General features: G+C 44.1%; 1 pseudogene; it reads right to left on the reverse strand.

Moving 5' to 3' along the window:
- Window positions 1-9,183: 9,183 nt before the first annotated feature.
- LOC144579379 (small ribosomal subunit protein eS6 pseudogene) lies at window positions 9,184-9,930 on the reverse strand (annotated as a pseudogene).
- Window positions 9,931-20,971: the final 11,041 nt, after the last annotated feature.

The raw sequence follows: 20,971 nt of genomic DNA on the forward strand, positions 1-20,971 counted from the left end.
TAGGGGCTGATGGTACAACCTTATCTACATTCGGGGAGTTGAATAATTATTAAACAGCAACAAATTTAGATTTGCAAAGAAAAGTCAATTATACTGTAATAAACAATAAGAAAAAAAGAATGACCCTACCAGAGTAATTTCCAAGAAAAAAAGAATGACCCTACCAGAGTAATTTCCAAGAAAGTATTTAGAAGAGAAGTTAAAAAAAAAAAAATCTATGTGCTGCAGTGGGTGGTGGAAGCAACTGTTTTCATTCATTCTGGATTTTTCTGCGAGGGTAATTGATCTTTAAAAAGTTGAAGTCCCTGGAAAAAGAAAGGCTCTGGAAAGTAGGTTAATTTTGTTTAAAAATTCATGAAGCTCTTTGATAATACAGCATGGTTGGGGAAATGCCAGGAATTGAGATCTAGTCACAAGAACAAAGCTAAAGTATTTTATGCCATGAAATGAAATAAAAAAATTTAAAAGGATAATTTCAGCAACTTTATGGCTATTTTCCAAGAGATCACTTACAACCTCAGATCTGCAGCTGTGACCAGAAATTATCTGGGTTCCCCCCGGCATAGGATAAGACAAAGACAGTCCTGAGTTCATACAAATCTGAGTCTATCGCCAAGGATAATTTCTGAGGAAGTGAAGTTGCCATAAAAGGTTAACAATCTGCCGGGCGCTGTGGCCCATGCCTGTAATCCCAGCACTTGGGGAGGCCAGGGCAGGTGGATCACCTGAGGTCAGGAGTTCAAGACCAGCCTGACCAACATAGTGAAACCCCATGACTACTGAAAATACAAAAATTAGCAGCATGGTGGCAGGCGCCTGTAATCCCAGCTACTTGGGAGGCTGAGACAGGAGAATTGCTTGAACCCGGGAGGTAGAGGTTGCAGTGAGCCAGGATCAAGCCATTGCACTCCAGCCTAGGCGACAGAGTAAGACTCCATCTCAAAAAGAAAAAAAGAAAAAAAAAGATTAGCAGTCTGCCTTTAAGAGAGTGTGGCATGAAGTGTGAGTTTGAAGACTTAAAAAAGTAAATCAGCAGAACTGAAAACATAAAATATATTGTCACTGTTGTTGTCATATTTTCCAAAGCCAAGTGAAAATTCTGCAGGCACCTCAAATGTCAGGTGTTCAAACACAGCCTCTGCCTCCCTCCCAAGCCTCCCCCAAGGTCTTATTTTGTTCTAGCTTCACCTGCCTTGATTGCCAAGATAGAAAGCCTCCACATCTGGGATTCCTCCCTCCTTTTCTCCTTGCCTTGACTTTGGTAATAAAAAGTGATTACAGTGGCCTTCCTTTATGTCATTTCTTCCAAGGAAACTTCACAACCTCTGGTAAAGCTGTTCTTTCAACTGTGCTTCTAAAAGGGAGGTGCTTTAAGTGTGTGACTGAGCTTATCATGACCGTTTTGTATTTCTCAGTCCATTCACATTCCTGGCACATAATGGTGCTCACAATAATTTCTTGCATTGAAGTTTTAATCCAGGAAGGCCATTCACTCACATGATGCATTTCTGTAGCTGAAATTAGTCTGGCTGCTGTTTTATCATTGCTACTCCTTAATCCTTGCAGATTCCATTGCTCTAATTTTTATGATGGCTCTACTTCGGACCAGGATTCACGGGGCTTTTTGCAGCTGTTGGTAACTGCCTACAAAATTCTAGACTGTATCCCCAGACTTGAATTAGTCTCTGTAAATTAATAGGCCCCTGTAATCACTTTTTATTACCAAAGTCAAAAAGCCACCTCAGATGCAAGGCATATTGTACTCTTTGGGAAAATATTTCTGAAAGCCATTCTCATGAATCTGTAAATGGCAAAATGAAAATATATATTGCTTTTTTAAAGAGAGATTTCTTATTTTCAGTCTATTTGCAGAAGTAGCATTCACATTATTTCACAAAGGGCATTTCAAATGCTTCTGTGCTACACGTATTGAAATCATGTCAGTTGAGATAAGTTTGAAAATAATCTGCTCGGGCTAGGAGGCTACAGCTGTATGTTAGCTCTCAAGAAAACGTGTCTAATTCAGTGATCATAGCCAAATAGTCAGGCTTGTGGTCAGGTGGATGGTAAGCTGATCTTGCAGTCATGGTTATGGAAAAGCTGAATAGACAGGTGGTGATGACAGACCCACAGCCCAGCTCACATAGTTTCTAAGGGACAGGGATTTGATCCTAGCCACCATATTATTCCAGAACATTACCCACAAAAGGCCCTTGGAGCAGTTTAATGCTTTAGAACATTATGCAAAAACCCCCCTTCGAACAGAGGCTGTTCTATGTTTGTTTCCCTGGGAATGGACTTGATCAGGCAACAGGAGACAAAAAGTGTCCTGGTTTTGGGCACAGACAAAACACTTGAGTAAAATAGAAAGAATGAGAATAGGCTTCTGTTGCCTCAAGGCTATGAGAAGCTCCAGCTCCCAGAGGTGTTGAGAGGTCAAGGGTCTAGCAGTGGGGAGGAAGGATGTTAGGAAGCTCTGCTAAAGGCCTGAGATTCTGCCCACACCCAGGAGCAGCCATGGAGGACTCTGCTCACTGCAACCTGTATTCCCAGTACCCCTCCAGCCCAGCCTGCCAACCATGCCACAGGCTATCTGGCACACCTTCAGGCATAGCTGAGTACCAAACCATGTTGCCCCATGTGTAAATCCCTCTTATTCCCGCCCTTCAGACAGGCCACCAAATACCTGTAAGCCCAGGGGAAAAGAAGCTAGGGCTTTGAAAAAGAAAGTGTCCCGGGACTCCATGTTTGGATCCCCTTCCATGAACACTCTCATGCTCGTGGAAGCTATTTTTCTCTATCCTGGATTTTCCCTCTGGAGTCCCCTTCCACGAACACTCCCTTCATGGAAGCCTGTCTTCTCCTCCTAAACTCCATCTCTCTCTATTCCCTACCACTCACTGTGGAAGCTGCTTTCCTCTTCTGGATTCCATCTTTCTGGATTCTCTCACTCAAAAAAAAAAAAAAGAAAAGAAAGAAAGAAAGTGTCCCCCTCCTACCACCCTATACTGTTAGCTCACTGGAACCAGCCCCGGTCTCCACCCTCAGGTGGTCAGTTACTTTCTGCTGAAGACATATTGGATGGAAGCAGAAGAGTGAAGAAGGGAAAGGAAGTCAGCTGGCCATCCTGGTTACAAATATTTAAGAGCACCTGCTATATCTTAGGTATTCTGTTAGATGTTGAGAATAGCACAGGGATTTCCTGCCCTGAAAGAGAAGAGAGACAGGAAGGCCAGCAAGTAGGCAGGCAGGGTCAAGTGTGGTCTTCAAAATAACAAGCAATGGGTTTATCCATGTGATAGAATACTACTCAGCGATACAAAGGAATGGAGCGCTGAGGCGTGCTACATTTTTGATGAACCTTGGAAACATTAAACCAAATAAAATAAGCCAGATACAAAAGGGCACATATTGTATGCTTCCTTGTAGATGATATATTCGGAAGAGATAAATCCATAGAGATGGAAAGTAGATGAATGGCTGTCAGAGGCTGGCAAACGAGGGAATGGGAGAAACTATTTACCAAGTAAGTTTTACTTTGGAAAACGTTTTAGAACTAGAGATGGTGGTTGCATTGTGAATGTACTGAGTATCATGGAATTGTGAATGTACTGAATACCGTGGAATTGTATACTTTTTTTTTCTGAGAGAGAGTCTCACTCTGTTGCCTGGCTGGAGTGCAATGGTGCAATCTTGGCTCACTGCAGCCTCCACCTCCTGGTTCAAGTGATTCTCCTGCCTCGGCCTCCTGAGTAGCTGGGACTATAGATGTGTGCCACCATGCCCGGCTAATTTTTATATTTTTAGTAAAGACAGGGTTTCACCATGTTGGCCGGGCTGGTCTTGAACTCCTGACCTCAGGTAATCCACCCACCTCAGCCTCCCAAAGTGCTGGGATTACAGGCATGAATCACCACACTCAGCAGAATTGTACACTTTTAAGGTGTACAATTCTAAGTGTACATTTTAAGTGATTAAAATGGCACATTGTGTTATTTTACTATAATACAAGTGCTCAAAGCTTATATATGGTTTGAATCTTCAGCATTTAGTGCAAACCATATAAAGCTTTGATGGGCAACTGCAACATTTTTATTATGAATGAGCTTCCTCCTCCAAGAAAATAAATGCTGAACTAATGCTTGTTGCCCAGAGTGAAGTTCTCAACCTGCCTGACCCCCACCCCAAGAGCAGGTGGAGAAAAAGGGTGCTGTTCTCATCACTCCTCGAGATGCCCGGGAGAAAAGCCATGGAGATGAGTGGGGAGGTTCACATGGGTGATACGATGGGGACCAGGCGAAACAGGTCCACTGGCAACTGTGAGGTTGGGGAGCTGCAACATGGGTTTCAAAGTTTGCTCTTCATACCAGCAGCATGAATATCACCAGGGACTTAAAAATGCACATTCTCAGGCCTTAGAAATGCACATTCTCAGGCTCTATCTACCCCAGCTGGACTGGGACCCAGCTATACCTGAGTTCAAAATTCTGGGGGCTATCTGGACACTGTGGCTCACGCCTGTAATCCCAGCACTTTGGGAGGCCGAGGTGGGCAGATCACCTGAGGTCAGGAGTTCAAGACCAGGCTGGCCAACATGGTGAAACCCCATCTCTACTAAAAATACAAAAAGAATTTAGCTGAGCATGATGGCGCATGCCTGTAATCCCAGCTACTTGGGACACTTGGGAGGCTGAAACAGGAGAATCACTTGAACCCGGGAGGTAGAGGTTGCAGTGAGCCAAGATTGCGCCATTGCACTCCAGCCTGTACAACAAGAGTGAAACTCTGTCTTGAAAAAAAATTCTGGGGGTGGGGCCCAGCTCACCGTGTTCCAACAAACCCTCGCAGTGATTCTGATGCATGCTGAAGTGGGAGAAGCCCTGAATAGGAGGATTCCTGGTTTAGGCTGGGGCTGGGCTGGAAGCCCCAGTTCCTGGGTCTGAGGTAGCCGTGTTCACCCAGGGGAGGCCCCACTGGGCCCGCTGATGCCCCACAGAGTGAGCCCTGCTAGGCCCACTGCCACCATCAGGCACTCTGCTCCTCTCAGTAGCAGGCAGCAGAGGCTTTTCCCTCTCTCCTATGTGGCCAGGGTCGCTCTGTATTTCTCCTTGTTTCTCCTCCCACCTCCTCACCTCCTTTTAATCCAAGGGAAAGCCTTCCTGTTCCCTTTTCTCATTTCCCTTTATTTCCTTCCTTCTGCAACATCCTCAGACAATGAAGCTAGTGGCCTGAAGGGAAGCAGAAAGACTTGTGGTCCATCCTCCCCGAGATGAAGATGAAGAGCCTAGGGTACTATACTTCCTCCTCCAAAAATCAGTAAGTGCTCAACAATGAACAGCCTAGAGTACTACAGTGGCCCTGGGAGTTCCACACCCACCACGTCTCATCTCCAGACCCTTTACAAATGAACAGCTCATCTAGCATCCTTTTTTCTTTTTCTTTTTCTTTTTTTTTTTGAGACAGAGTCTCCTTCTTTCTGGCTGGAGTGCAGTTGCACAATCCCTATTCATTGCATTGGGGTCAAGCAATCCTCTCACTTCAGCCTCCTGAGTAGCTGGGACCACAGTTGTGCGCCATCATGCCCGGCTAATTGTTTCTTAATTTTTCTAGTGATGGGGTCTTGATATATTGCCTGGGCTGGTCTCAGATTCCTGGGCTCAAGCAATCCTCCCACCTTGGCCTCCCAAATTTCTGGGATTATAGGCATGAACCACCATACCCAGCCTAGCATTTTTAAAATGCAATTAAAAAAGGCACAGAGATGTTGGGGGAGTTTAAAGTAAGTAAGATATAAGTTAAAATAAGTATAATAAATAAGTTTGCAAATAAATCTACCTCTGAACTCATTTGACAAAGCTCTCTCAACAGCAACCAAATGAAATCCAGCAATAAAGAAATGAATAAGTGCCAAGATTCTTTGTGGCCGTTTAGACCCACAGGAAAGGGGACTCAGAAGCTGTTGTTTAAGGCCAGGTGCCTCTATTTGACCCTTGCTGTGTACTTTGGCAAAGGTGGGATAATGGAGCTCACCCCAGAATACAGGTGGGCTCTGCCTCAAAGAGCAAATACAGACATAACGTCCAAGTCATCTGGGGCCCTCCAGAGATGACGACTTTCAGGAAAGGAGATAGAGCAATGTCCTTCCAGGTATAGGAACCATCAAAACATGTCATTTTCATCTGATCTGGGGCCTCTTTTATCACTGGGAGGGTGAAAGAGGAGGAAGGGGAAGGAAGGCCTGTGGGCTCAGCTGGGCGTCCTTCCCAGCACCCACTCGGCTTCACTCTGCCCCTGTCAGGGGAGAGACACAGAAGAGGGAGGCAAGGCCCTCCTGGCCCTCCTGGCCGTCATGAGGGAGGCAGATGTGCGCAAAAGCACAGACAGTCCCCCAACATCTGCACGGAGCCCCCAGGCCCTCCAATAGCTACCTGAGACACCATTTCCCCATCCAAGTGTCAATTCGCTCGAACTGGGTTCCCAGCTTTCAGTGGCACTCAGTTCAGCCGTCTGGTTTTTATCACAAACATTGAGGGGGAGAAGTGGGATGGGGAAAATTCTTTTATTTAAGGCACTATAAATTTGAACCCTTTCCCCTCATCTGTCTCAAATTCTTCTTATGATACAGATGTTTTCTGCATCATTATCTGCTCAAATCTTGACTGGAACCTCCATCTACAGGAACAGATGCTTTTAACGACTTTGGCCTGAAAGAAGACAGGGCCAAGGCAAAATTCATCATTTACTTTGTTTGCAGCAAAACAAATAGCACACTCACGATTAGGGGCAAGGAGGTTTTGGTTTGCAACCAAGGGGAAAATGAGGCAGCCACTGATGTTCTTTTCGGGCGATCTCGACACAAGGCTGAAGCCTTCAAACAGGTGTGTTCCTTGTCATTCAGTGGACATTGAGTAGACACCCTCCATGTGCCAGCCACTGTGCACAGGGGTGCAGTGGTAAATTAGACTTGGGTCCTAGACTCCAGGGGCTGAAGTGGGGGCCCAGATAAGTGAAGAAGCAGTGAAATAACCACAAAGGGGAAACCCCCATCCACCTCATATTTGCTCTTGCAGGCATCCATGCATCATTCAATACTTATGGCGCCAGGCACTGTGTGACAGCCCAGCCAGGATTGGGGAGACCGGTAGGCAAGAGCAGTGGGATGTGAGAGGCAGGGAGCATGACAAGAGTACCCACAGGGTGCCCTAGGGACCAGGGAGGGGGGCTTTCATAAAGCAGTATTTTATTAGTTTGTTTTGTTTTGTTTTTGAGATGGAGTCTTGCTGTGTCACCCAGACTGGAGTGCAGTGGTGCAATCTCAACTCACTGCAACCTCCACTTCCTGGGTTCAAGTGATTCTCCTGCCTCAGGCTCCCTAGTAGCTGGAATTACAGGTGTGTGCCACCACACCCAACTAATTTTTGTATTTTTAGTAGAGACAAGGTTTAGCCACGTTGACCAGGCTGGTCTCGAACTCCTGACCTCAGGTAATCCACCTACCTGAGCGTCCCAAAGTGCTGGGATTACAGGTGTGAGCCACCACACCCATTATTAGAATTCAAATCACTTAGGGCTTAGCCTATTTAAAGAAGGCAAACCGATTAAATTTCGATCTCCCTTTTTCTTCCCTAAGGGAATTCAATCTTTGCCTGCTCAGCTTCTACTCTGCTCTTCACTCCCTTATTTATTTCTTACAGGCAGCGCCTGGCTCTGTTGCCCTGGCTGGAGTACAGTGGCGTCATCACAGCTCACTGCAGCCTCTAACTCATGAGCTCAAGGCATCCTCCCACCTCAGCCTCCTAACTGGGACTACAGATGTGCACCACTGCACCCAGTTAATCTTTTTTTTTTAATTTTTTTTTTGTGGAGACAGGGTCTCACTAGGTGCCCAAGCTGGTCTCAGGCTCTCAAAGTGTTGGGATTATAGGTGAGCACCACCACATCCAACATCTCCTCTCCTTTAAATAAAGAACTGCCTTTTCCACCCAGTTTGTGGACTTTCTGTGACACCGAATGGGAGAAAAGATTAAGAGGAGAGGATAGGAGAAGTGGATGGAACTGGAAAAGACTGGGTGGTCGAAGAAGCACCGAAAATAAAGAGAAAGAAAGAAAGAAAGAAAAGAAAAAGGCTAAGTAGAGCTACTTGGTGCAGAGAGTATGGGAGGAGAGAGAGACATGGGAAAATATTGCCCCACTGGCTGTTGGATTGATGGAAGCATGGTCTCACACTGAGATCCCCAGAGCAGTTTCAGAGGAGAAAGAATCAGAAAGAAAAGGAAAAGGCATTTGAAGAGAGACTGGGTCAGTGGTTTTCAAGATGTGTTGGGGATTGTGTGTCCTTGGGACCCTTCAGGGCACCTGCATGCCTGAAAGTATTTTCACCATAACATGAAGCTATTATCTGCCTTTTTCACTCACTCCCTCTCAGTCGTACAGTGGAGTGCACTAGAAGCTCGCCGATGTGTGATATTGCCACTGGCGGAGTACAGAAGCAGCTCTGAGAACCCAGCTGTCTTCTATTAAGCCAGACATTAAAAAGAATTGCCAAATGTAAAACAATTCTACTCTTCCGGTTAAAGTTTTTTTAATACAGCTTTTTTCAATAAAAATGTGTTACTTATCTTAACCAATGGATTTATTATTTTTAAAGAGAATTAAGAAAGATAATTTTTAAATTCACAGATCTAATTTCTAACAGAGTGTACTAGTCTGTTATTATGCTGCTGATAAAGACATAGCTGAGACTAGGTAATGCATAAAGCAAAAGAGGTTTAATGGACTCACAGTTCCACGTGGCTAAGGAGGCCTCACAATCATGGCAGAAGGTAAAAGGCACATCTTACATGGCAGCAGGCAAGAGAGAGTGAGTGCCAAGTGAAAGGGGAAACCCCCTTATAAAACCATCAGATCTCATGAGACTTATCACTATCATGAGAACAGCATGGGGGAAACTGCCCCTATGATTAAATTATCTCCCACTGGGTCCCTCCCATAATTCCAACACATGGGAATTATGAGAGCTACAATTCAAGATGAGATTTGGGTGGGGACAAAGCCAAACCACATCACAAAGTAAATAGCATTAGAGGGAAGGCACATACACAAAAGCTCTCAAGTTCCTCAATTTTATTTTATTTTCAGAAATCTAGTCTTATTTATTGGTTACTCAAAAAGTCCTATTTTTGCCTAGACACAAAAGTAGAAGCTCACAGAGGACAGTGTGCATCCCTTGGTGATCTGTTCTTGGTGTTTCTCTTTGACCTCCTTCATTCTCTTGGCTAAATGTTCAGTGTATTTTGCAACCTCTTCCACATTTTTCTTAGTACACTGTTTCTTCAGAGCAATACCTCAGCATTTGTGTTGCAAGACACTTGGAGTAGCAAGAAGCTGAATCTTGGGTGCTTTTGTCCCAGGCTTCTTGCCTTCTTTAAGGGCTTTCTTATAACAGATTGGTGGACAGTATCTTCTTTAGAGAGACTGAAAAGTTTGTGGATTCTGCTAGTTCTTTCGGGCCCCAGGCAATGAGGCTCCACACTATCAGTCAGTCCAGAAATATCCTTCTATTTCTCTCTCTCTCTTTTTTTTTTTTTTTACAATAACAAAGTTTAGAAAGCTCAGATTGGCATCCACAATGCAACCACAAACAGCTCTGTGCTTCTTGCCCCAGTTCTCCTTGCTGTAACAGGAATGTCCCTTGCTCAGTAGTAGTAAGCAGACCCAGCCATGAGTCAAGACACCCTGCTTCATGGGAAACCTTGTTTGTCGTTTCTGTCACCGATTCCCATCACAGAATCTTTCCATTCTTCACCCTAGAGCATCAGCAGCAACTTCTATGGCTGTATGCTTCTCAAAAAAAGCACAAAGTTTGCATTTCTCATTCACTTCAAGGAGCTTCTTGCAGCCGGCAGCTGGAAAGGAGACATTCAGCTTCATCTTGAAGTGGCTGATTGCTTCTGAGGTGCCCCTAAAAAGAGCCCTCAGTAATTTTAAAGAGTGAAACCAAAATGTTTAAGAATTGCTGGTGTAGGTTATAAAATTGGGCCCCTTTTCTGTGTGTTTTGAAGGATTCACATAAAAGCTGGGCCATGTGGGCTCTTCATCCTTTGGGATCAGCCATAAGAACTTAATAGAGGGGGAAAATGGACACAAATGTTATCCGTTATTATTATCATATGGAGAGTAATCAGGAAAAGACTTAATATGCAACACAGTCAGGATTATCTGAAAAACCAGGTATTGCCCAAAGATTTCATTGACAGTTTACATCTTTGTATGTTACTGGAACACATTGGTACAGTTGTCACTGGTAGATACAGCATTTACCTTTTAGCAAACAAAGGGTTTCTCAAACTAGGAGTCCAGGGATATATCTCAGGGGTCCCAAGTTTCACAGATTTGAGATACACATCTATAAACTAAATGGAAAATGCCTTCAAACTACATGTAACTGATAAACCACAACTCTGCCTTGAAGATGAATCATGACAGAAATACCAATAAATCTGGCCACCATTATCTCTGAATACAAATGTGCTGTGGCCCTGTGCTGTGTGAGGGGTGGCCAGCTTGCCCCAGGCCCTCTGACACTCTGGAGCTTATGGAAGCAAATGGAAAAATGACCTTTGCATGTGCAATGTGGTTAATTAATTAGAAGAAACACAGTGTATCAGTCCGTTCTCACGTGGCTACAGAGTAATTCCTGAGACTGGGTAATGTACAAAGGAAAGAGGTTTAATTGACTCACAGATCTACACAGCTGGGGAGGCCTCAGGAAACTTATGATCATAGTGGAAGGGGAAGCAAGAACCTTCTTCACATGGTGGAAGGAAAAAGAGTGAAAAGCCCAGGGGAAACCACCATTCAGATGTCGTGAGAACTCCCTCACTATCACAAGAGCAGCCCAGGGGAAACTGCCTGTGTGATTCAATCACCTCCCATCAAGTTTCTCCCTCAACACCTGGGATTACAATTCAAGATGAGATTTGGGTGGGGACACAAAGCCTAACCATATCACACAGCAAGGAAGAATGTGCTCAGAATGGGAAACCTAGAGTGTGAGATCTCCAAGGTCCTTTACAGTTATGCAAATCTAAAATCTGCATTGGATAAAGAAAATGTGTTGTATATACCATGGAATACTACTCAGCCATGAAAAAGAATGACATAATGTCATTTGCCGCAACATGGATGCAATTGGAGGCTGTTATCCTGGGTGAATTAGTACAGAACAGGAAACCAAATAGCACATGTTCTCATTTACAAGTCACTGGGGACTACAGAGGGAGGAAAGATGGAGATGAGTGAAGGTTGAAAAATTAACTACTGAGTACTGTGCTCACTACCTGGATGATGGGATCAGCCATGCCCCACACCTTAGCATCGTGCAATATAGCCATGTAACAATCCTGCATGTGTACCCCCTTACTAAAATAAAAGTTGAAATATTTTTTTTAAAAGCTTCTCAAAAAAACAAAAAAGGTCTGAAATCACATGCCAGCCCAGAGGCTGATCATGGTGCTATGGACTGGATGCTTGTGTCTCCTCCAAATTCGTATCTTAAGGCTGGTGTCCATATAAGAAGTGGAAGGGACCAGAGTCCAGTCTTTCTCTGCCATGTAGGACACAGTGAGAAGCCGGGAAGTCTGCAAGCCAGGAAGAGAGGCTTCACCAGCAGCCCCATCAGCCAGCACTTTAATCTTGGACTTCCAGCCTTCAGAACTATGAGAAATAAATTTCTGTTGTTTGAGCCACACAGTCTATAGTATTTGTTATAGCATCCTGAGTAGACTACGACAAATGACCATCTATGCGGCCCCATTTGCTTTTAGGTAGTATTCCATCGATTAGGTGTTCAGTTTGGATAAAACTTGGCAGCCTTTTCCTAGTGATTCCTCGTGGATTCTAGCTGGTTGCCTTACTAAGAATTTTACCAGAAAACCTGTAGAAAACTTGGCGTAACTCTGCGCCACACGTGTGCAGCCTTAATTTAATGAAGGGCCACCTAATAAGGGATGGGCTGGGAGTCAAGGGGCCTGGGGTTAGGTTTCTGCTCTGCTACCAAATAACTACCTGGGCTAGAAAGTTTTTCCTCCCTTTTGGTACCAGGAGCTTACCAAGAGCAGAGCAAAGGGAGCAGCCTTCAGCTGCAGGGAGTTAGGGCCACTGTCCATAGAGAATTTTAGAGTAATAATAAAATTGACTAAAAGTCTGTCCACTTTCTGGTTTTTTTTGAGACGAAGTTTCGCTCTTGTTACCCAGGCTGGGGTGCAATGGTGCGATCTCGGCTCACAGCAACCTCTGCCTCCTGGGTTCAGGCAATCCTCCTGCCTCAGCCTCCTGAGTAGCTGGGATTACAGGCAGGCGCCACCATGCCCAGCTACTTTTTGTATTTTTAGTAGAGACGGGGTTTCACCATGTTGACCAGGATGGTCTCCATCTCTTGACCTCGTGATCCACCCACCTCGGCCTCCCAAAGTGCTGGGATTACAGGCATGAGCCACCGCGCCCGGCCAAGTCCGTCCACTTTCATTTATCGCTGTGCTTTGGCAATTCCAAACAAAGTCAGTGATAAAATTTTCCTCCCTACAAAAACATCTTTTTTGGTTTAAGTTCTAAACAATGGCTATAGTTCATGTAGATTTTTAATCTATGTATATTAACCTTAACATATTCATATTACTTCTACATTGCATTAGTTTTCAATGGCTGCATAACCCACTGCCAAACTTAGTGGCTTGAAACAAACCCACCTGTTGCTCACAGGTCTATAGGTCAGAAGTCTAGTGAAGTGTGGCATGGTGGGCTTTCTGCTCTGAGATGCAGTGCTGAGGTTATGTTGTCAGCCAGACTGAGTCCTCACCTGGAGGTTCTAGGGGAAAATTAACTTCCCAGCTCATCCTTGTTACTGGAAATTCAGATCTTAGGCCAGGCATGGTGGCTCAAGCCTGTAATCTTAGCAGTTTGGGAGGCCGAGGTGGGTGGATCACCTGGGGTCAGGAGTTCAAAACCAGCCTGGCCATCATAGTGAAACTCCATCTTAAAAAAAGAAAAAATTTAAAAAAAGGAAAGAAGGAAATTTTTAAATTAAAAAAATAAAAGAAATTCAGATCCTTGCTGTCATCCTAGTTCTGAAGTTCCCATTTCCTCACTGTCTGTCTCTTGGCTGGGACTGCTGTTGGCTCCTAAGGCCACCCACATTCCTTGCTTCATGACCCCTCCATCCTCAAACCAACTATGTGTGTTAAATAGTTCTCATGCTTTAGATCTCTGAATTCCCATGTCTCTGATCTCTGCACCAGATTGGAAGGCTTGTGGGATTTGGCCAAGCCCACTTGGATAATCTTCCTAAAACATCAACTGATTTTGGACCTTAATTACATCTGCAAAGTCTTTCAGAGCAGTCCCTATATTAATGTTTAATTCAATGATGGAGAAGGTGTTTGTAAACCATGAGCTGGAAATCTTGGAGGCTGTCTTAGAATTCTGCCTGCTGCAATCCTTCATAGACATTGTACATGACATGGAAGTTAAATCAGACAACTTGCAATTATACAGTTGGCCTTGGATTAGCATGAACTCAGCTACATCCATTCCTTAGGAGAGTAAGTTTGCTTTGTGCTCCTTTTGAGAAAGTTCACTTTGAGTTCACGTCTCATCCTCTGTGGAAATACATATTCCTGCATTTAAGTAGTAGGTTTGAAAAGAACACTGATGACAGTATGACTGCAAAGATAAAGAAACAAAAATTGAGTTACTTCAATCGTGCCTTTCTATGGGATCACTTGGAGTTTTGACTTACGTTTAAAATGTAAACTTTGCACATAACAGAGATATTATACTTTCTGTGAAACAGAAAGCAACCTGAGGATATAATATATCTGTTATGTGCAAATTCTTCACACGTGAAATACATATTAAATTTGAAAAATATTTGAAAATATGAATATTTAAAATTGAAATATATTTTTTTCCATTCATCTTGCTTTTTATTCAATTGCTGTTTAACTATAATATTGTTCACAGCCATGAAAGACCAGTTTCTTTGGTTTGGTTTGAGACAGAGTTTCACTCTTTTTGCCCAGGCCAGAGTGCAATGGGGCAATCTCGGCTCACTGCAACCTCTGTCTGCTTCCTGGATTCGAGCAATTTTCCTGTCTTAGCCTCCCAAGTAGCTGGGATTACAGGCATGTGCTACCACACCCAGCTAATTTTGGTATTTTTAGTAGATATGGGGTTTCACTGTGTTGGCCAGGCTGGTCTAGAACTCTGACCTTAGGTGGTCCACCCGCCTTGCCTTCCCAAAGTGCTGGGATTACAGGCGTAAGTTACCATGCTCAGCTGGAAGACCAGTTTTTAGGTACATAGTTTTCCTTAATATAAAAAAAATGAATGTAATTAAAAAGCACAAATCCACTGCATCTTTCCTTTGTTGTAGTGGGTATTCATTTTATATTTTAAGTTTTACTCTCATGATTATATATACAAAGTTCAATAAAAGGGAAACTTTTACTGCATTAGTCTGTCATAATTATTAGTCATTGCATTTCTGATATGGTTTGGCTCTGTGTCCCCACCCAAATCTCGTCTTGAATTGTACTCCCATAATTCCCATGTGTTATGGGAGGGGCCAGGTAGGAGATAATTGAATCATGGGGGCGGTTTCCCTCACTCTGTTCTTGTGGTAGTGAATAAGTCTCATGAGATCTGATGGTTTGATAAGGGAAATCTATTTCACTTGGCTCTCATTCTCTCTCTTGCCACCGCCATGGGAGATGTGTCTTTCACCTTCTGCCATGACTGTGAGGCCTCCCTAGCCACATGCAACTGTAAGGCCAATAAACCTTTTTCTTTTGTGAATTGCCTAGTCTTAGGTATATCTTTATCAGCAGCATAAAAACAGACGAGTACAATGATTATTATTAAAAACATGTTGTAATGGGGTAAGTGCGATGAAAAGGAATCCGCTTTGAATGTCAAGTGCATTGGGCATCCACTGCAGATGCTCAGATAAGCCTCAAAGATGTCAGCAGGGGCAAATGCTTCCTGGCGCCTGCTACCTTCAGGGGACTGTGGTGAGGGCCTTGCAGATACTGTCTCATCTAGTTCTCACAAAAACAACATTTTAGAGATGAGAAAAAAGCCCAGAGAGCCATTCACTTGTAAGTGGAGAAGCTGTGACTTGAACCCATGCTAAGACCGTTCACCACCTCACTCACTGGTATCTCTCAGAAAGGCCTTGGTTTGTTGAAAATGATGCGTTTTGATCCTGCCCAGAGCAGGCAATGGTGAGATTCCTGGATGCAACGTCTCTGCTGAAGAGAACATTATCAGCTCCTGAGCTTGGCCTGAGAGAAGCATGCTGAGTCTCCCCACTGGCTCCCCAGGAATGCCTTCCTCCTGCCCCATCAGTACTCCTACAAAGGCAAGACTTGCTTGGGAGGTTTTTGAATGTGCCTGCCTGCATGTTAGTATCAGAGTTCTTTCACAGCCAGGACTGTGTGTGTTTAAACGTGTAACCCAGCAACTCCCAGGGTCCTTGGTATGTAATACGGGCTTGAGAAATGTTTGTGGAACTTACCTGACTGGCTGAGTAAAAATTACTGGCTTAAGAGAGTTTTTGGGAATTCTCTGGGAATTTTGCTTAATAACATGACTCTCATCTCCCATGAATGATGATCTATTCCTTCCTCTGGCAGGAAGTAGCGGTTGGTTTCCTCAGCCAGAGAGATTTTTTTCCCCTGCAACCCGTGGGTGGATTAAAATGGAAGGAGTGAGCCAAGCTGAGCCAGGAAGGACAGCCAAGGTCAGCAGGGCTGGTAGGTCTCCGCACACTGTCAGTAAGAGGGGAGGCTGCAGTCACTAAAGCCATCCACAACTATTCTAATTCTTTTCTCCTTCTAGTTCGTGGTAAGATTTTAATTCTGTGCACCCACTGAAATTAGGCCTGTCCACATAACTTGCTTTGGCCTCGAAGTGTGAGCTTTGGGGGCTTGTGTGCAATTTGTTGCATTGCCTCCTTCTCATGTCACAGTGATCAGGGACTTGGGTGTGGAGAAACCTTTATCAACCTAGGTCCTTAAATGTTTGTAGAAATCCCTGCCAACCCGTATTAGACATGTAGGACCAGCAAGCAACAAACTTGAAGCCATCCTCATATGACTGACAAGAATTCTGGATAGAAATATAATTAAGCATTAAGCAGGATGCACTATTTTTTTTTTTTTTTTCTGAGATAGGTTTGCTCCATTGCCCAGGCTGGAGTACAGTGGTATAATCATGACTCACTGCAGCCTCAACCTCCTGGGCTCATATGATCCTTCTACCTCAGCCTCCTGTGTAACTGGGACCACCGACAAATGCCACCGTACTTGGCTAATTTCTTTTCAATTATTTTTTGTAGAGAGACGGTCTTGCTGTGTTGCCTAATAGCTGGCCTCAAACTCCTGGGCTCAAGTGATCCACCCTCCTAGGCTTCCCAACATGCCGGCATTACAGGCGTGAGCCCCTGTGCCCAGCATCAGGCTGCCCTTTGACCCACTTCCTTATAAGGGAAAGTCACGCAGCACTGGATAGCAACCACTGGCATCCCCATTGTTCCTATAGATAGGATCTCTGGTGTTAGAGACTTTTGTTTAAGAACTCCTGAAGACATTTTCCAGATCCCAAATTTCAGTGGAACAACTGACACTAACCAGTTTGAAGACCCCCACAGAGAAACAAATCATCACGAGAATCCAGCTTCTTCCTCTCCTGCCCCATGACTTTACCTTGCACTTTTCTACCAATCCGCACTTCAGCCCACTCTGAAACCCTTCAAAACACTAACTCATCAGGGACACAGATTTGAGGGTTTCTCCCATCTCCTCATTCATCGGCCCTATAATTAAACCTATTTCTCTGCTGTGACCCAATCTCTTGGCATATTGACTTGCTGCACATGTCAGGCAATAGACCTATGACAGTTACAAACTTAATGTATGAGGTCATTAAGATTTGGAAGATGCTTGTTACTGCAGCAGCATCTAGCCTCTCCTGACTAGCTCAGAGGACCTGAGGCAGACATGAAGAGGCTGAGGAGGACATCAAGAAACTGAAGAGTTAAGGAAAAGAGCAACAGGATCAGGGTTCAGTGTGGACCCTGGAGCTGGGGCAGTTGCCTGAGACTGGGCTGTCCACACTCTGTGCAACAGGCTGGCTCCCTCTGAGGCTCCGAGAGGAGGTAAGTACGGGCCATGGAGTGGTGCCATCCATGTGCAAGAATGATTTTGTAGCATGTGCTGACTGTGGGTCACAACTGACTGGGGAAGAGGTAGAGGAAAAGGGTTGGGGAGAATGTGTGTCACACACCGAACAGTGTGATCCCAGAATGTTCTAACACTCCTCAAGAACAAATGAGTCGGGCATCAACAAAGGCCAACCTCAGACTTCCTGTGTGAGGAGCAGTACTGAGGTGGCAGTGAGTTATCTGTTTATCCCTTGTGCCCCGTGGCTAATGTACTTACTCTGTAGCCACTCCTGCAATAGATTTCCTCTAGGACGTTGGTTGTTCATTACTCATACATTCATTCTGCAGACACTTGAGATCCTAGGCACTGAGCCTACCACAGTGAGTAGACAGCTTCCATGGGCTTTATGGTCTGCATATAGTCAAACAATTAGTAGCAATTTTCAATATAGATTGTTAAGTACTCTGACGGAGTTTGGTATAAGTTGTCTGGGAGAAGGGCATAGAAACTAGTCCAGGAGGTCTACAGAGAACAAGGCTGTGAGTAACTGAATCAGGAGTTAAGTACATGCTTCTGCATAGCAAAAGCCCCAACAATTACAGGTAAATAAATGCCACCCTTCCAATCTACATGCAATAAAAAAAGTTCTGAAAGTCAAAGGCCTTGCAATAGAACATTTGTGAGGTGAAGCCTCATGATTCATCATCTTGGGTTCACCCAGTGGTCAAACCAAAGAAGAAAGCAAAAAAAAAAAAAAAAAAAAAAAAAAAAACTGAAGGAATTCAGGTGTCTGGAATGAATTAACTCTTTTTTTCCTCTTTCTTTTCTTTCTTTCTTCTTCTTCTTTTTTTTTTTAATAATGAAGACTGCCAGAAACTCAAGGGACCTGAAGATATTAGACAATTAGAATGTCACAATGATAACGTCTCTGTGCCTATCTATAGTTAACTCTTCCCACTCCAGGGTCCCAGCACATCATTCTTCTCCCATCCCCTCCACCGACCAAATCTCATCATTAAAACTCAGTTTAAAATCCACCTCCTGGAATTAATTATACCAAGCCGACTCTAAACAGTGGTCACCTGTTGGGAATGGAAGTGCTTAGGGGAAGGAGGGAACTATTCATGTTTTACTTTTATCAATTTTTATAAGCATGTGTCATTTTGTGTAAATAAAGCCAAATTTAAGCTTATGAGGAAAAAGAAAATTCCACCTCCTCCACGGACCCTTCTCTGCTTCTCTATCATAGAGTGGCCCCATGCTCATCTCATTGCCGTCTAAAATTCATTGGTTTTTCACAACTGAGTCCTTTCCTCTACTTTGGACTCAGACCCAGCTAAAGCCACCTGTAGAATGCACACAGCCTGACCCATATACAGGGGACTACATGCATGGTTGGCGAAGGAATAAAAGCCTGTAATGTTGGCACCTCAGCTTACGGAAGTTGGGGGATGTTTTCTGCGCTAGAAAGTCGGGTCTTTCACTGAGCCCCCAAGTTTAAGCAGTTTCATAAGTAGATGTTAACAACTGTGTTAACACACACCCACACACCCACGCCAGGAAGAGGCTGGCCGGATCATCTCCCCAGGAAATGCAGAATGATTGTACTCGGGAACTGCTGGGAGCAGGGGATCCTGCAACTCTTCCTCCTGTGAGGAACAGGACCCTAAGTTGGCGTCCTGTGTCTGGAGAGCCTGCCGGATCTGTGCGCACCTGGGAAAACAGCTCCCCTCTCTCCTTCCCCTCCCTCAGCACTGGGCATTTTTCCCACGTGGATCCACTAGATGGCCTGCAATGAACACCGTGACTTTGAGGAGGCCCGTGTTGGAAAAGGAAATACCTCCTTGCTTATCTATCCGTTTGTTTGCTTTGTCATTCACCATTTGTCCTCATAAATCCTTTCAAGTTTAACTCATATTAAAAACCAATAACTTACCCATTCAAGAACAGGAAAAGGGCTGTGTCAGAGTTGAATCTGTGAGCCTTCAGGCAGAGATTTTGGATTTAATTTCCGATTATTTTGCCAAATTAATTTCTGAGTGTTGTCAGCATTTTGTTAATTACAATGTAAACAACTCTGAGTAGAAAGAAATGAATAACTAAATAATTCTAAGAGCCCAATAAGTATATTTTAAATATACTTATTCAAATAAAGGGAAATGACACTACTTAGTACTGGTAGGTATGAGATAGAACAGGCTCATTTGCACATCACTGGTGCCCTACGTATCATAGTGGCTTTGGCAAAGCAATGTGGCCTTTGCTCTAAGAGCAGTGAGATAGCCAGGCCCAGTGGCTTATGCCTGTAATCCCAACACTTTGGGAGGGTGAGGCAGGCGGATCACTTGAGTTAAGGAGTTAGAGACCAGCCTGGCCAACATGGTGAAACCCTGTCTCTACCAAAAAAAGAAAAAGCTCAGTGTGGTAGTGTGCACCTGTAATCGGGAGACTGAGATGGGCGGATCACTTGATCTGGGAGGTGAAAGTTGCTGTGAGCTGAGATCATGCTACTGCACTCCAGCCTGGGAGCCAGAGCCAGACCCTGTCTCAAAAAAAAAAAAAAAAAACCATGAGATAACTCATACTCTAACCAGGAAACTTTGAGGAGATGTCTAAAAGTTAGAGAAAGGAATCAATAGTAAAATGTCCAGATTGCTGCTGTTTGCAGTAATAAAAACTTGGAAATAATTTGCAGAACCAACAATAGGGGAATGACTTAGTCAATTGCAGTATATCAGTATAATAGGTGAACTTAAAAAGGTTAGAAAGTGTGAGCTCTGCCTGTACCTGTGCATGTAAAGCCTTTTTTTTTTTTTAAAAATACGGAGTCTAACTCTGTCGTCAGGCTGGAGTGCGGTGGTGTAATCTCTGCTCACTGCAACTTCTGCCTCCTGGGTTCAAGCAATTCTTCTGCCTCAGCTTCCCAAGTAGCTGGGATTACAGGTATGCACCATCACACCCAGCTAATTTTTGTATTTTTAGTAGAGATGGAGTTTTACCTTGTTGGCCAGGATGGTCTTGATCTACTGACCTCAGCATCTGCCAACTTCATCCTCCCAAAGGCCATATTTTTTTAAAGGTTCAGGCTTATTCTTTATTTAAAGCACAGGCCTGGGTTGATAGCTCATGCCTGTAATCCCAGCATTTTGGGATGCTGAGGTAGGCAGATCACTTGAGCCTCAGGAGTTCGAGACCAGACTGGGCAACATGGAGAAATCCCCATCTCTACGAAAAAAAAAAAAAAAAAAAAAAACCAGCACAGTTCGAAGTCATTAAATCATTAAATCCAGTACAAAAGAAATGGCTCCCATTTCCTGGATTGGCATCAGACATCCTACCAGCTGCAATTACATCATTTTTATCTATCCTTTGCTTTTCCTTTTTGTGGGGGTAGGGGTGGGGACTTATAAATGGGTCAAAGAGACTTCAACCTCAAAACCAAGGAGAAATCCCTGATTGCAGAGAAACATAGGAAATGACTCTTCCTCTGTGAAAGGCAGTCAGGAACTCTGCTCCACTGATGAGGGCCACTGATGGTGTGGGAGAGCGATCAGGAAAAGAATCTTCCTGGAGGTAGCATAAAGACAGCGAAAGCCCAGGAAATCACACTCCTGGGATGGCTACTGTCACCACCATCACCCTCTCTTCTGTCTCCACCTCGGTGCAAATTGAGTGAGGAACAAGGGAAAGTAATTACATGTAGAAAATGAAAGTGAACAGGAATGTGGGTGGTGTGAACATAAAAGAAG

This window comes from Callithrix jacchus, chromosome 14, assembly GCF_049354715.1.
Source record: "Callithrix jacchus isolate 240 chromosome 14, calJac240_pri, whole genome shotgun sequence".
NCBI lineage: Eukaryota > Metazoa > Chordata > Mammalia > Primates > Cebidae > Callithrix > Callithrix jacchus.